This window comes from Chlorocebus sabaeus, chromosome 20, assembly GCF_047675955.1.
Source record: "Chlorocebus sabaeus isolate Y175 chromosome 20, mChlSab1.0.hap1, whole genome shotgun sequence".
NCBI lineage: Eukaryota > Metazoa > Chordata > Mammalia > Primates > Cercopithecidae > Chlorocebus > Chlorocebus sabaeus.
The window spans coordinates 24,259,661-24,274,633 of NC_132923.1; positions in this window are offsets into that span (position 1 = coordinate 24,259,661).

Below are 14,973 nucleotides of genomic sequence, written 5' to 3' on the forward strand. Positions count from 1 at the left end.
CCATTGTGTGGATATACTTCATTTGGTTTATCCGTTCATCAATTGATGGACATTTGGGTTCTTTCTACTTTTTGGAAATTACGAATGATGCTTCTGTGAACATTTGAGTATGAGTTTTTATGTGGACACATGTTTTCAATTCTCTTGGATATATACCTAGGAGTTGAATTGTTGGGTCATATGGTAACTCTTTATTTAACTTTTTGAGGAATTGCCAAACTGTCTCCCAAGGCAGCCATACTATTTTACAGTTTTACCAACAATGCATGAGAGTTCCAATTTCTGCACATTCTTTTCAACAACTGTTATTATCCATTTTAAAAATTATAGCCATGCTCGTGGATATGAAGTGATATGTCATTCTGGTTTTGATTTGCATTACCCTAATGACTAATGATGTCGAGCATCTTTTCATGTGCATGTTGGCTATTTGTATATTTTATCTGAAAAAAATGTTTATTCAAATTCTTTGCCCATTTTTAATTGGGCTGTCTTTTTACTTTCTTTGTTATTATTATTATTTTAGAGATGGGGTCTTTCTGTGTTGCCCAGGCTGGCCTTGAGCTCCTGGGCTCAAGTGATCCTTCTCCCTCAGCCTTCTGAGTAGCTGGGATTATGAGTGCTGGCTTATTTTTGTACTTTCTTAATAGTGTGCTTTGAAGCACAACATTTTTGGTTTTGATGAAGTCCAATTTATATATTTTTTTCTTTTGTTGCTTATGACCATCTGTTTTTTAAATTAAACTCAGAAATCCTAAAGCTTTTCCATTAAGCACAACAAATAATAAAACTACATATCTTAATTCCATGTTGTAGCAACTTAAGTGGGTGGAATTGATATCAGGGAAAGGGAGAAGAATGGGGGTCGACTCTTTACTTGGACTTTAGACCTCAAAGTATGAATGTTAGCAGCTGCCTTTGAGCATTGAGCACATAATCATCAAGGACAACTAACTCTTTGGGAACTGCCCTAATCATTAAACCTTTAGTAGCTTTCTTCTGGAAGGGGAGAAGCCCCTGCTACCAAGAGGGAGCTCACTCTCTGCACTGCAGCAGTGTTACCTAAGGACAAGTGAAAATGAAGATAAAGTGTCAGAAAAAGGGAGAGCTTTGCAGTTAGGCTGTTGGGAGTCTCCATTGGGTTCTCTGGAACTAGATGCTGCAACAGAGATAGAAGTGCAACGGGGAGGACATCTGTGAGTGGAAAAGGGAGGCAGCAGTTTGGCCAGGAAGAGCTCTTGGCCTCTGATGCAGACTTGACAAAGCCTCTGCCAGTCTAATGGGGGACTCCGAGCAAAAATCGCTTGTTGGAGGAGTTCCACATTGGTAGAAGAGGGATGGGCCATTGTGCTACCACCTTGCTCAGCCATTGGCTGGGAGCTGCCTTAAGAAGAGAGTGACTGTGGCTTAAAAACTGAGGTGGTCCTTGAAGGAACTAATTGCTGGGGGCAAATAAAACCAACATTCTTGGTAGCAGGGGAGTGAGTCCTTTATTGAAGGGGCAATGTAAGCATGGAATCTCCATGTCTGCCATACAGACAAACACGAAGTTCAAATTCCAACAACATGTGACCTTAGGCAACCCCTCTTCTTCAGTTTTTCCATCTGTAAAATGGAGAACATGCTTTCCTTACAGGGTTGTGGGAGGATTAAATAAGGCAAGAATGAACATAGTGTCTGATTCAGCACAGGCATTCGATAAGTATTAGTTCTTCCCTTTCCCCTAGATGAAAATAAGCCAAGGGAACATTCTATTCTGCAAACCAGTTCCCACCCTGCTCTTTCTAAACTTCATTTTCTTTCAATTTCCAGGAGGGGACCAAGTCTCTGTGGCAGTTTCCTGATCTTCTGGATATGCTGCCATGCTGTCCCAAGGCTGGTGGTGTCCCCTGACTTGTTCCTCTCCTGACTTTCTCAGCCTGGAGACTGAAAGCTCTCTTTGACTGTTGGCCCTCCCAGGCAGAGTCCACCGGCTGTTAGGGTGAAATGGGGCTGATGCTTCCTGGAATCCACCAGAAGTATGCAAATTGCACCATCTCTTTCAGCTGCCTGCGCCTGCATTCCATCGAAGATTCCTGTAAGAAGAAACCATCCTGTTCCTCTTTGTAAGTGCCTCATTAAAGCTGGAGGACAAATTCCTCCTGCTTCACTTGCCCTGGGAGGTGAGATAGCACCTGAATGGGAAGAGGAGGATGTGCTCCACGTGATGTCATCCTTCTTGGGGTATTCTGACCACAGGGACACTGGTGTCCAAGGCCTGGGTACTTCCTGTGTGCCTGATTCACTGGGAAGTCTCACCTCGTTGGGAGTATAAACATGAAATGATTTTATTTCTTCCAGTAACTGCCCTGGCTGTGCTGTGCCAGATCTCTCTTTCCTGCTGAGGAGCCGCTCCCTTAACGATGTCTTGGTCTGGTTCCATAACTTTTCAGCCACTTTCGGTTACTATAACAGTCTCATTCCAGTAATTAAGACTCAGCCTCTTATATTTTTAAAACTTTCATCGCAAACTCGATTCAGAGCTCTTCTCTCCCATTCCCTCCACGACAAGTGAGAGTTGGGTCCTGGCTGTTTGGAGCAGCGGAGGGGAAGTAGGGCCTGGCTTGAAGGTGCCTTACCTCCTCCCTCCTCAGGCCTCAGCGTCTGTATTTGAGCAGAGGGGAGGGATGGAGAGTAAGAGACCTCTTTACAGGAGTGTCCTTTACCCTTTCCTGTTCTGTGTGTCTCTGTTAGATGCTGAAGATCTCACACCACCCTCCTCTATCACTGAAAACCACCCTTTCCCCCTCTTTCCCTTACACAGATGCACCTCCCTTTACCCTCAACAATAGTACAGGCGCCCAATGACCCTTTGTTGACTTGGCCATGGGTACCTGGGCAAACCCTCAGCTCCTGCCCTTCTACTGACTTTCATGCATCTCCATGTAGAGCTGCCGGGCCTGTAGGGATCCTCTCCCATAATCCTTCAAGGGCCCCACAACCCTGGGAAGGGAGAGCTGCCCCCATCTTCTTCCCAGTCATGCTGCCCCAGGATCCTTCGAGCCCTGCTAGAGGGGCTACTGTAGTGGGCCTCTTGCTTTCAGAATCTCCCGGATTCAGATGGGTACCAGTCTCTACATTCAAGTGCAGTCCCAGCCCTCAAAGTAAGTTCATCAGGCATCCCGCTTTTCCTTCCCACAGCTGGGGAGGGGAACAACAAGGGCACTGGGCTGCAGTTCTAGGCTCCCAGGGTGACAAGGACTCTGACAGTGGTCTGTGCCTCTGAGGCATCAGGGAGAGTCTGGATTCCCTCTCCCTTCACACTGGGGCAGGAAAGCACCCCTATCATCTCCACAGGGGCGAGGAGGGTGACTCTCCCTTGTTCTCTCTCAGTTCTGCTCTTGACTGGAGATGGGCTGGATGCCGGTCCATTTAGAGGTTGCTGCTGCCTTGAGCAGCGGTGTGTGGAGGTGGCTGGCTCCATCTGCTGGTGACTTGCTGGTAATTCTGTGGGGTTACTTGGCTCCTCTTGGCTGCGGGTCTAGCATAATGGGGAAACACGCTAGGACATGCCCAGCTGCAGGCAGTGCTATCCTGTCTCTTCTCTTTTAACCTGTGTTGAAGTTGTCTTTCCTCCTGGAAGGATTTCTTGATTAATTCCTACCATTTGACATGCTCCTTCACTGCTCACCCTCAGCACTCAGACTCTCAATTGGTAGTAAGTTCATGTGCCCACAAATGAAATGTCTCTTGAGTAGTTTTCACGTGCTTAGAGGATAGCTAGTGTTTATTGAGCGCTTCCATGTGCCATCTACTGTCCCAAGCATGTCACATACTTCATCTCATCTCCTCACACCACAATCCAATGAGCTAGGTACTGTCACTGTCCCCATTTTACAAATGAGAAAACTGAGATAGAAATGTTAAATAGCATGTCTTAGGTTTACAGTCAGAAAGTGATGTAAAGAGGCACGCTGAACTCGGAGCTCTACTGTCTACCGATATTCTGTTCTGCCTACTTGGTTTCATACTGTGATCCCTCTGCCTCCTCGCCTCTCCTCATTCTTTACCCCGAAAGCCTTAAATAAGTATATGTGGATCACAGTGAAGTACTCCCCATAATATTTTTTTTGTTTAGACTAATGGAATCTTCCCAGTTGGGGCTTGTGCAAGAGCTGAACTACCCCTGGTGAGATTGTGGTCAACAAATAAATGGGCCAAACTGTGTGGTCATGTTGAAGTCATTAGCACAGAGCCTTTGGACACAAGGACAAATCCTGCTCTAATATCTTAGATTAATTTTTCCCAAGGAGGCCTAGAATCCTGACTATATACTCCTGAGAAATACTTTTCTTTTGAAAAATGAGAATCTCTATTGTTTGCATAGTGCATGTACTTTCATCGTCTCCTAGATATATTTGCAACCACTCTGAGCAGAAGGTGTTAATATCGCTCTTGTTTCATGGGTGAGGAAATGGAGGCATGGAGGTTAGCAACTTGTCTGAGGTTACACAGCTTGTATGTGCTGAAACTGGAATCCAGAGCCCAATATTCTGCCTCCACCCTGTCATGCCAAAGGGGTATCCTTACTGCCATTTGCCAAAAGCCTCAGGCTCCTGACTCCTTTCTACAGGCTCTGTTTCTCCGTGGGCATTTCCTTCACTTTTAGCCATGTCCATGGCCCTTGATCCTGTCTCTTCTAGCCTCCCCACACTGATTTGACCCACATCCTCTTCATCTTTCTCAAGGGCTGGTAGTACCCCTTGGAGTAGGGGGACCCGATCTTGAAGCCTTCTCACCACGGCCCCCAAGGCCCTGAAAGGGCTGTTCATTGCCTTTATCGGCTCTAGTCATGGCGGATGTTATTTATTGTCAGATAAATGTATTTCCAAATAAAACAGAAAACGAACAAATAAACACAGTGACAGAGCTGTAAAAAACCCTGCCGGCTCGCTCACTTGTAGAAAAGCCTGCACAACTAATTAACCCGAGTAGACCTCCGTGGTGTTTGGAAACAAGTTTGGAATTAATATTGCCATTCTCAGCTGCTGGAACCAGCCTCTAAATCTTTATTGGGTAGTAGCAAGAGAGAGACACAGAGAGTTATAGAGACAGTAAGAGGCCAAGATGGAAGCAGATAGAGTGACAGAGGAAGATAAACGCAGCTAGCCATCTGCCTCCGTACCCATCTGTATCACCTTAGCTACACTCTGAATCCTAGACAGACAGACAGAGAGACAGATAGACTGTGTTTCCTAAGAGCGAGAGGTAGGAGAAAATAGAGCCTTTGTGAAGTTCAGAGTACATTTTGCTTCCATATCATTGAAGTCAGAGAATCAGAGGCTCCTGGACTGGAAGGGGCTTGTGAGAGGTCATCTAATTCAGTGGTTTAAGAATTATTTTTAGCAGCGAAACCTTTTCCTGAAATGAAATCATACACAGAAGGGCCATGTATAAAGCAGATGAAAGTGCACCTGCCCCATTTCGAGCTTGCTGCTCCTCCAAGCCCCTCCCCTCTTCCGCTACAGGGCAGGCCCTGTGTCTTCTGGGTCTTCAGGGCTCAGGAGAGCACAGCTGGAAAATTAAAGCTGCTTGGCCTCTGGGTGGCAAGCCTTTGGGAGTGTTCCTGGTTCTTCTCTGGATTTAGGCTTAGCCCAATTTGAGAGTCCCCCAGAAAGGGGGTGTGGTGGAGTGGATACGCCAGTTGGTAAAAGAGGTGGGTTACCCAAGGGAACGCCTACTCTCTTGCTCTGAACATGTTTGGTTCTTGAACTTTGATATTCACTTTCCCTGGAGATCTTTGTTGGCAGGAACTGAGGAACTGATTGGTTGACCTTGAGGTAAGGGTGGCATCTCAGCTGGTGAGCTTCAAGAGCCAACCACCTGACCCAGACTTTGCCTGGAGGAGGCTTGTCATAGCTCCACATCAAGTTCAGGAGGGGAGGCCAAGAGTACAGGAAGAACATCTCCCTTCTCTTTAAGTGTGGAAGGTGGCCAGGGGGAACTTCCCTATAGACCATTCAGCTATGCTCTACAGGGATGACTGGTGAGCTACCGGGAAATTGTACTTTGTACCTTTTTTCTTGCAGAGGAAGGAGGGGCAGTGGCCTGAGGCTGGGAAATCCCCCAGCTGAGTGGCACTGTGGGGATTAGTCTGGCCTCTGCTTCTGGAAGCCCCGTTCTCAGCCTCCAGAGCAGAGCCCTGAGGCTGGGTGGAAAGGCCCCTCTCTCAGAGTCAGTGGTGGATGGGGAAGGACAGGGGAGGAAGACCAGGCACTGTGTTAGGAGCCTTCCTGTCTCCTATTAACCCCGAGTGTCCTTGGCTCAGGCCTAGGCAACAAAGGGGGCACAGCAAGAGGAGAAACACGAATCAAGAAGTGATGCTTTTTTTGAAGGAGAAATTATAAATTGCAATTTAATCACATAATCACTTTGACACTCTCAAGCAAGCTAATTTCTTCCCTTGCCTCATTTCATCCACTCGGTGAGATGAATCTTAATGAATAATGTCCTATGAATATTTAATTTTTGATCAATTTGAATTTTCTCTGGCATACCTGCTGGAGACATAAATCAGCTCCTTTCTGCCCAACAGAGTGAATTTGGACAGCAGCCTGAGTAGATCTCTGCCCATGGCCACAGAAGATGTCAGCCTGAAGTTTTTGATGTTCTTGTTTGCCACCATCTCAACATTGTGACTTGGACCTCCGTCGGTGCCATCCCTAAGCTGTGTTTTCTAATACTGCTCTATGAGCAGAAGTCTGAAGCTGTGGTTGTCTGGGCAGATAAGATGCATCTGAAACTGACTTTCCACAGCTGGCCCCTTTTCCTTCATCCTTTTTCTTCAATGACTTAAGCCTCCCTTCTGACACTAACTTTATCTTTCCTGGACTCTGGAGACAACTGTTATGGTTCAAAAGATGAAAAGAACCATTCTCAGTTGCTTGAAAAGGCTTCTTTCATGAGATAATACTTGATATTTGTATATTGTGTTACAGTTTGCAAAGTGACTTCACATACATGTTTTCTTTCCATGTTTTAAAACATCGTTGTGTTTGATCTTTCTTTCCTGACTGTGAGGTGAGGAAATAGGGCTGGGTAAGTTCTTTCTTACCCTGGGTCAAGAAGGGTTAGTACTGTAACTCACACGCTTGAAGAATGGCTAAATTCAAAGCCGGGACAATGGGTCCAAACTGAGCTGTGTATAAAGAGGGATTTAGTAGCTGGGACTAGGGTCTGGAGGAAGAGGGAGGGTATCCTTAATAGGCAAGTTGGAGGTGACCTCAATGAAGAATTGATGACAATAATGGTACTTTTGGAGAAAATACTCCAATTGCTTAAGGCAATAGACAGAGATAGCATGTTTAAAATGTATTTTGGGTGTGTATCTGTATCCTGTACATTTTGTTTTCCTGGGGTTCTCCACCTATGATAGCAATAGGTTTTAGTGCTTTAGGAAGGGCAGGAACCACCTCAACACAGAGGTTATTGTTCAGTTTAAATCTCAGAGCCAAGTTCTTGTTTTTGAGTCCATCAAGACAAAACAGTCTTGAAAGTAAGATTTTGTGTAGAAAGCAAATAAATTTCTAAATTCAGCAACCTCCCAATAATATGATCATAGAATTTCCCTGTAAACAATAGGGTAGAGATAATTCAGATTATGGTATGATGGAAGTCACTTGGGAAGCTCACCCCTTCTCACTTGAGGGGCGTGGAGAAAGAAGGGAGAGGTGGAGGAAGGACAATGGAGTCAGAGTGCTGGGTCCTCATTTTTATTCCTGTAGGCCAAATCACTGAACACAGCAGAAACTTTCAGATAGAGGCTGGATCCAGTGGCTCACACCTGTAATCCCAGAACTTTGGGAGGCTGAGGTGGGCAGATCACCTGAGGTCAGGAGTTCGAGACCAGCCTGACCAACATGGAGAAATTCCATGTCTACTAAAAATACAAAATTAGCCAGGAGTGGTGGTGCATGCCTGTAATCCCAGCTACTCGGGAGGCTGAGGCAGGAGGATTGCTTGAATCCGCGAGGCAGAGGTTGCGGTGAGCCGAGATCATGCCATCACACTCCAGTGTGGGCAACAAGAGTGAAACTTCGTCTCAAAAAAAAAAAAAAAAGAAACATTCAGATAGATATGAAGGAAGCTAAGAACCTGGTGTTGCTGTCTCCAGACTTACATTCCCCTCAACAGGAGCTAAAGTGAAAGGACATGGGTAATTAGATGAGACTGAGGCAATGCTCCTGTTCTCCATAGCCTGGAAATGTTGTACACTGGAACTTAGGAGTCCTAATGTGCTCTGGTTGAGGTGCTGAGAGAGCCTGTAGTCCAGCAGAGGCTTGGGGATGGAACACAGTGTTCACTGAACAGGGGACTTCGCAACTGGAGAGAAAGGACCGAAACTGTGGCTTTTAGTGGTGGGAGCTCATGCATCATTCTGACAAGTCGTGATTGGTTATGAAAGAGTCTAGGAAACGAACTAAACAAATAACCCAGGCAGAGGTCAGCTTAGACCAGAGGTTAGTTCTCTCCCATTACCACAAGGTGAAGTGGGATCCATGATGTGCCTGCTACCAATAAGGAAGAGTCAGGGTAGTGGTGGAGTGTCTAGGGAGGAAATTTAGAAGTCTGAACATTTACCCTGGAGAAACTGAACCATCTGAAAATATGTTTATGTCAGTGCTAGTAATTTTCAAGTTTAGCTTATTGTCTTAAATCAGGTTTTAAGAACACAGAATTTGAGATAAAGATTATATGCTAAAGTTTTACTGAATGGTGCAGGCCTAGGGCAGCAAAAATAAGGGAAAAAACAAAAGCCAGGCAGGGAAGGAGAGAAGTAAGCCATAGTCTCACAAAAAGCTCATTTGGTTTCAGACATATGCGACTTCCTCCAGATGGGCCATGAGGACCATCATACCTCAGAATAGTCTGTGTGGGGAGGGGTGATTTGAATATATCTGTTGCATTCTCTTCTTTCTTGTCTTTCAATGATCACCATTTGCCCCATGGTATATTAACTCTACTACACTATGAGGTTGTATTACCTGTTCCCTATGGTAGGATGCTGAAGAAGTTAGAGTTCCAACGCTCAAGCCATAGTCCTTTACGGTAGTTTTAAAATATGTCCACAAATGCTTTCATAATTCTCTCTTTAAGAGGTGGAGCTTAATTCCCCTCTACTTGAGTGTGGGCTGGTCTTCGGGACTTGCTTCTGACAAATAGAATAAAGTGAATGTGACATTGTGTGATTGCAGAGATTAGGTCATAAAAGGCACTGTGTCTTCTTCCTTACTCTTAAACAACAGCTGACCCTTGAACAACATGGGGGTTAGGGGTGCCAACCCCTGCGTAGTCAAAAATGCATGTATAATTTTGATTCCCTCCAACACTTGACTACTAATAGCCTATTATTAATCAGAAGCCTTATGGCTAATATAAACAGTTAACACATATTTTATATGTTATATATAAGAAAATTGTAAGAAAGAGAAAATATATTTACTATTAATTAAGTGGAAGTATATCATTATAAAGTCTTCATCCTTGTAGTCTTCACCTTGAGTGGGCTGAGGAGGAGGAGGAAGAGGAGGGGTTGGTCTTGCTGTCTGAGGGGTGGCAGACATAGAAGAAAGTTCACATGTAAGTTTATCCTCTTGGTTCAAACCCTTGCTGTTTAAGGGTCAACTGTCCTTGCTTTGGGAGAAGCCAGCTTCCATTGTGACGATACTAAAGCAGCCCATAGAGAGGCCTGCATGGTGAGGACCTAAAGCCTCCTGCCAACAGCCATGAGAGTGAGGCATTTTGGCAGTAGATATTTCAGGCTCTGTCAAACCTTCAGATGATTGCAGTTCTTGTCAACATCCTGACAGTCATTTCATGAGAGACCCTCAGCCAGAACCATCCTGTTAAGCCACTCCCAGATTCTTGACCCACTCAATCAGTGAGATATTGTTTATTGCTTAAGCCACAAGTTTTGAAGTAATTTGTTAAAAAGCAATAGGTAATAATGTACCCTTTTTCTGAGTCTGGGAGTGGTGAGAGGAACTTGAACCTTCATAAGTCGCGTTGAGTCAGACCTGAGCAATACAGCCTTGTCTTCTGCCATGGGAGACACAAGAGTACCTGCTGAAGCCCTCACCACGGAGAAGGCTGAGATAGATATGATGTCAGTAGATGTGGCTGTGGTGGTAGTTGCTGGGACTATCCATTGAGTATATGGTTGAGGGGAGAGGCAAGTGGAGCAAATCTGGCGAGACTCATACACTGTGTCTGGTACAGTAGACTCCTATTCCACAGTCCTGTACTTTTCACTAGGATGGAGACTCTAGAAGCACAAGTAAGCACATTACAGAGAAACAAGCCATAAATGTTTTGTATATTTGCATAAAACATGAGTAGAATTGAGGCAACGGGATTTGTTAAAATAATAAATTCCCATTACAAAAAAGTAAAACAATATGGAAAAATACAAAGACAAAGCAAACATCACCTAACCCATAATACAAAGAGAACACTGTTATATTACTTGATTTTTTTACATTCGCCCCTTATATTGACATCTTCCCTTGCCAATAAATATAATTAAATGTATCTTTCCATGAAATATAGTAGACTAGATGTTCTATGAAACTCCTCCAGGGACAGTATGCCTCCAAATGATGGTATGTTTGTGTACACATACATGTATGTATATATAGAAAGACTAATACATGTGCACATACACACACACATATATATATTCCTGCCCCACCTTTAAAAATACATGAATGCATGGTTGAGTTGGCACAAAATTTTATTTATTTATTTATTTTAGAGACAGGATCTTGCTCTGTCACCCAGGCTTATTTATTTTTTTTAGAGACAGGGTCTAGCTCTGTCACCCAAGCTGGAGTGCGATCATAGCTCACTGCAGCCTCAAACTCCTGGATTCAAGTGAGTCTTCCACCTCAGCCTCCTGAGTAGCTAGGACTACAGGTGCATAACAAAGAGCAGCATACTCTCATGCCTGGCTGATGTTATTATTTTTGTAGAGTTGAGTTCTTACAGTGTTTCCTGGGCTGATCTTGAACTCCTGGGCTCAAGCGTTCCTTCTTCCTGGTGTTGGGATTATAGATGTGAGTCACTGCACCCAGCCAAAGGGAATAAGAAACAACAAAAAAAATTAAGTGAAAAGAATAAGTGAGTTGTTGAGCTAGTCTTTGTCTTGGGGTCTAACTGGGTGTCAGTAGGTAATGTGGGTCATATACATGAGAGATGAGAGATATAGTCCAGGGATCAAGCAGATTGAATCTATATACAAAGCTGGGATCCCTGAGGGGTGAAATTCTCAGTAGATGAACTAGAAAAAACACACCCAGAGGGAGAAAGAGAGTTGGTGAAGATATTTGGTTGTCATCCTTGACTCTTGGTGGAATAGAAGAAAAAAACAAAGAAAAATCTTTCTTGGAGAATTTCTAATCTTAAACTTAGATATCTCTCAAAAATTTGAAGTTTTCTAGATTGGTACTATCCCTAGGGCTCAAATAACAGCAGCAACACATTTTTCCAGATAGAACATTCTTTAAGCACTGGTCTCAGAGAATTCTCACAGATGAAGTTCCAGAGGACATGAACTTCACAATCAAAATTCAACAAACACATAAGAAAATAAATTACCCTGAGTGAGAACAGCATGTTCCTAGAAAATTGTAATGACCTTGATTTACTTATTTAATATCAAATACAAAAGAAATATATTTAATTTGTTTAGGAAATAAAAGAGAGTACTGTAAGTATAATGAGGAAACAAAAGACTGAGAGTAACCTAGTTAGATATAATAAAGAAATAAATAGAGCTTTTAGGAAAAAAATCATTGAAATTAGCAACTAAATAAATATGATGATAACTTAGGCACGGCTGAAAAGAGAATTGGCGATCTGGAAGCTGTTCTGAAGAATGACCTAGAATACAACAGAAAGACAAAGATATGAAAGATTTAGGAGATATAAAAGACAGAGTGGGGAGATACAATATACATATAATTGGAATTTCAAAGAATGACAGTGAGAGTGGGAGAGAAGTGTTTGAAAAGATAATGACTGAAAAATGTCCAGTTCTAATGAAAGAACAGTTCTCAGCTCTAACAAGCTCAGTGAATCCTAAGTGGGATAAAGGAAAAGAAACCCACATTTTATAGAAAAGCTGAAAACATGGATTATAAATCATTCTACTATAAAGACACATGCACATGTATGTTTATTGCAGCACTATTCACAATAGCAAAGACTTGGAACCAACACAAATGCCCATCAATGATAGACTGGATAAAGAAAACGTGGCACATATACACCATGGAATACTAGGCAGCCATAAAAAAGAATGAGTTCATGTTCTTTGCAGGGACATGGATGAAGCTGGAAATCATCATTCTCAGTAAACTAACACAGAAACAGAAAACCAAACACTGCATGTTCTCACTCATAAGTGGGAGTTGAACAATGAAAACATATGGGCACAGGGAGGGGAACATCACACACTGGGGCCTGTTGTGGGGTGGGGGGCAAGGGGAGGGATAGCATTAGGAGAAGTACCTAATGTAGATGATGGGTTGATGGGTGCAGCAAACCACCATGACAGGTGTATACCTATGTGACAAACTTGCACGTTCTGCACATGTATCCCAGAACTTAAAGTATAATTAAAGAAAAAGACAAACTGAAAACACTAAAGATAAAGAGAGGGTCCTAAAAGGAGTCAGAGAGAAAAGATAGATTATCTACAAAGCTGTAAAAATTCAATCCACTGCTTATTTCTCAACAGTAGCAATGGAAGCCAGAAGACTACGGAATGGTAGCTTTGAAATGTTAAGTGAAAATACCTATTACGTTGGAATTCTACTCCCACCAAAATTATCTCTCAAACATGAGGACAAAATAAGGACAGTTTAAAAATGTTTTTACAAACACAATTGGTACAATATACACTAAGAGACACTTACTAAAGAAATGTATAAGGATACACACCAGGTAGAAGAAACGTGCTCCCAGAAGGTGGTTTGAAATGCAAGAAGAAATGGTGAAGAAAATAGTAAATGTTTATATGTATAAATAAATATTGATTATATAAAATAATAAAACCTAATTTATCATTATTAAACTGAAATTATAAAAGTAAAAATCAAGTTAGAACTAAAATAATGCACAAAAGTATACAAATTGACCATATTTGAATAGAGATCAAAACAGGAAAAATGAAACTTCTTTTTTAGATATATATAGATGTGTGATTAAACTATAGAGGAAAGAAAGGGAATGATTAGTATAAAATTCGGGGTAGTGGGCCAAGCGTGGTGGCTCATGCCTGTAATCCCAGCACTTTGGGAGGCCGAGGAAGGCAGATCACGAGGTCAGGAGATCAAGACCATCCTGGCCAACATGGTGAAACCCTGCCTCTACTAAAGTACAAAGAATTAGCTGGGTGTGGTGGTGCGTGCCTGTAGTCCCAGCTACTTGGGAGGCTGAGGGAGGGGAGTTTCTTGAACCCAGGAGGTGGAGGTGGCAGTGAGCTGAGATAGCGCCACTGCACTGCAGCCTGGCGACAGGGCAAGACTCCGTCTCAAAATAAATAAATAAATAAATAAATAAATAAATAAATAATAAAATAAATAAATTTGGGGTAGTGGGTGACTAGGTTGGGGAGGGAGGAGGAGGGAATAGGATAGGGGCATGCAGAGGGCTTAGCTTTGAGGTATCTTAAACATTCTGTTTCTTAAGGTGGGTGCTGGGTACTGGCTGCTTATTTTTTTCATTATGGGTATTCTTTTTTTTTGAGATGGAGTTTTGCTCTTGTTGCTCAGGCTGGAGTGCAATGGCACGGTCTTGGCTCACTGCTACCTCTTCCTCCTGGGTTCAAGAGATTCTCCTGCCTTAGCCTCCCAAATAGCTGGGATTACATGTATCCACCACCATGCCCAGCTAATTTTTGTATTTTTAGTAGAGATGGGTTTCACCATGTTGGCCAGGCTGGTCTCGAACTCCTGACTTCAGGTGATCTATCCGCTTCTGCCTCCCAAAGTGGTGGGATTACAGGCGTGAGCCAAGGCGCCCAACCCATTAAGGCTTTTTTTTTTTTTTTTTTTTTGAGATGGAATCTCGCTCCGTCACCCAGGCTGGAGTGCAGTGCAGTGATCTTGACTCACTGCAACCTCTGCCTCCCAGGTTCAAGTGATTCTCCTGTCTCAGCCTCCCGAGTAGCTGGGATTACAGGCACACCACTACCCCCAGCTACTTTTTGTATTTTTAGTAGAGATGGGGTTTCACTATGTTGGTCAGGCTGGTCTTGAACTCCTGACCTCGTGATCCGCCTGCCTTTGCCAAAGTGTTGGGATTACAGGCGTGAGCCACCATGCCCGGCCTATGGCTATTCTTTAAAATCTAAATATCGATTACATGTACTTTTTCTATGGTATAATAAAAACAGACAAATTACAAATGATGTTGTGATGACCATTGTTGCAGCATGTATTATTTCACATAAAAAGTAAATTCCTAGAAAGATTTTGAAGAAAAGGGTGAGTACAGTAAGTTTACTTTGAAACTTTGTCACCTATCTTCCCAAAGGGTGCACCAACTTATACTTCCACTGACAATGCCTAACAAGGCCCATTTACCTACACCCTTTCTGTGCATGTTTTCTAAAATGTCCTCCAGTCATGTATGCCAGCATGGTGAGCTAGGCTTGTTTGAAGAGACTGGAATGGGATGAACAATTTATGAAACAGGAGTTATAATTAATCCCACTTTACCTATAAGGAAACTGAAAATCACTGAGATTGAGTGACTTGTCCAGGCTCACACTGTGGTCCAGGCTCACATTGTGGTCCACGCTCTTGCCTCTATGTTCAGTGCATGGTCTTTTTACTATATCCCACTGCTGGCCAAACTCCATTGAACCTGTGTGTTGCCACAGTCTGCTGCCGCACATAAAAATCTTTCCTAGTCCAGCCATATCAGAAA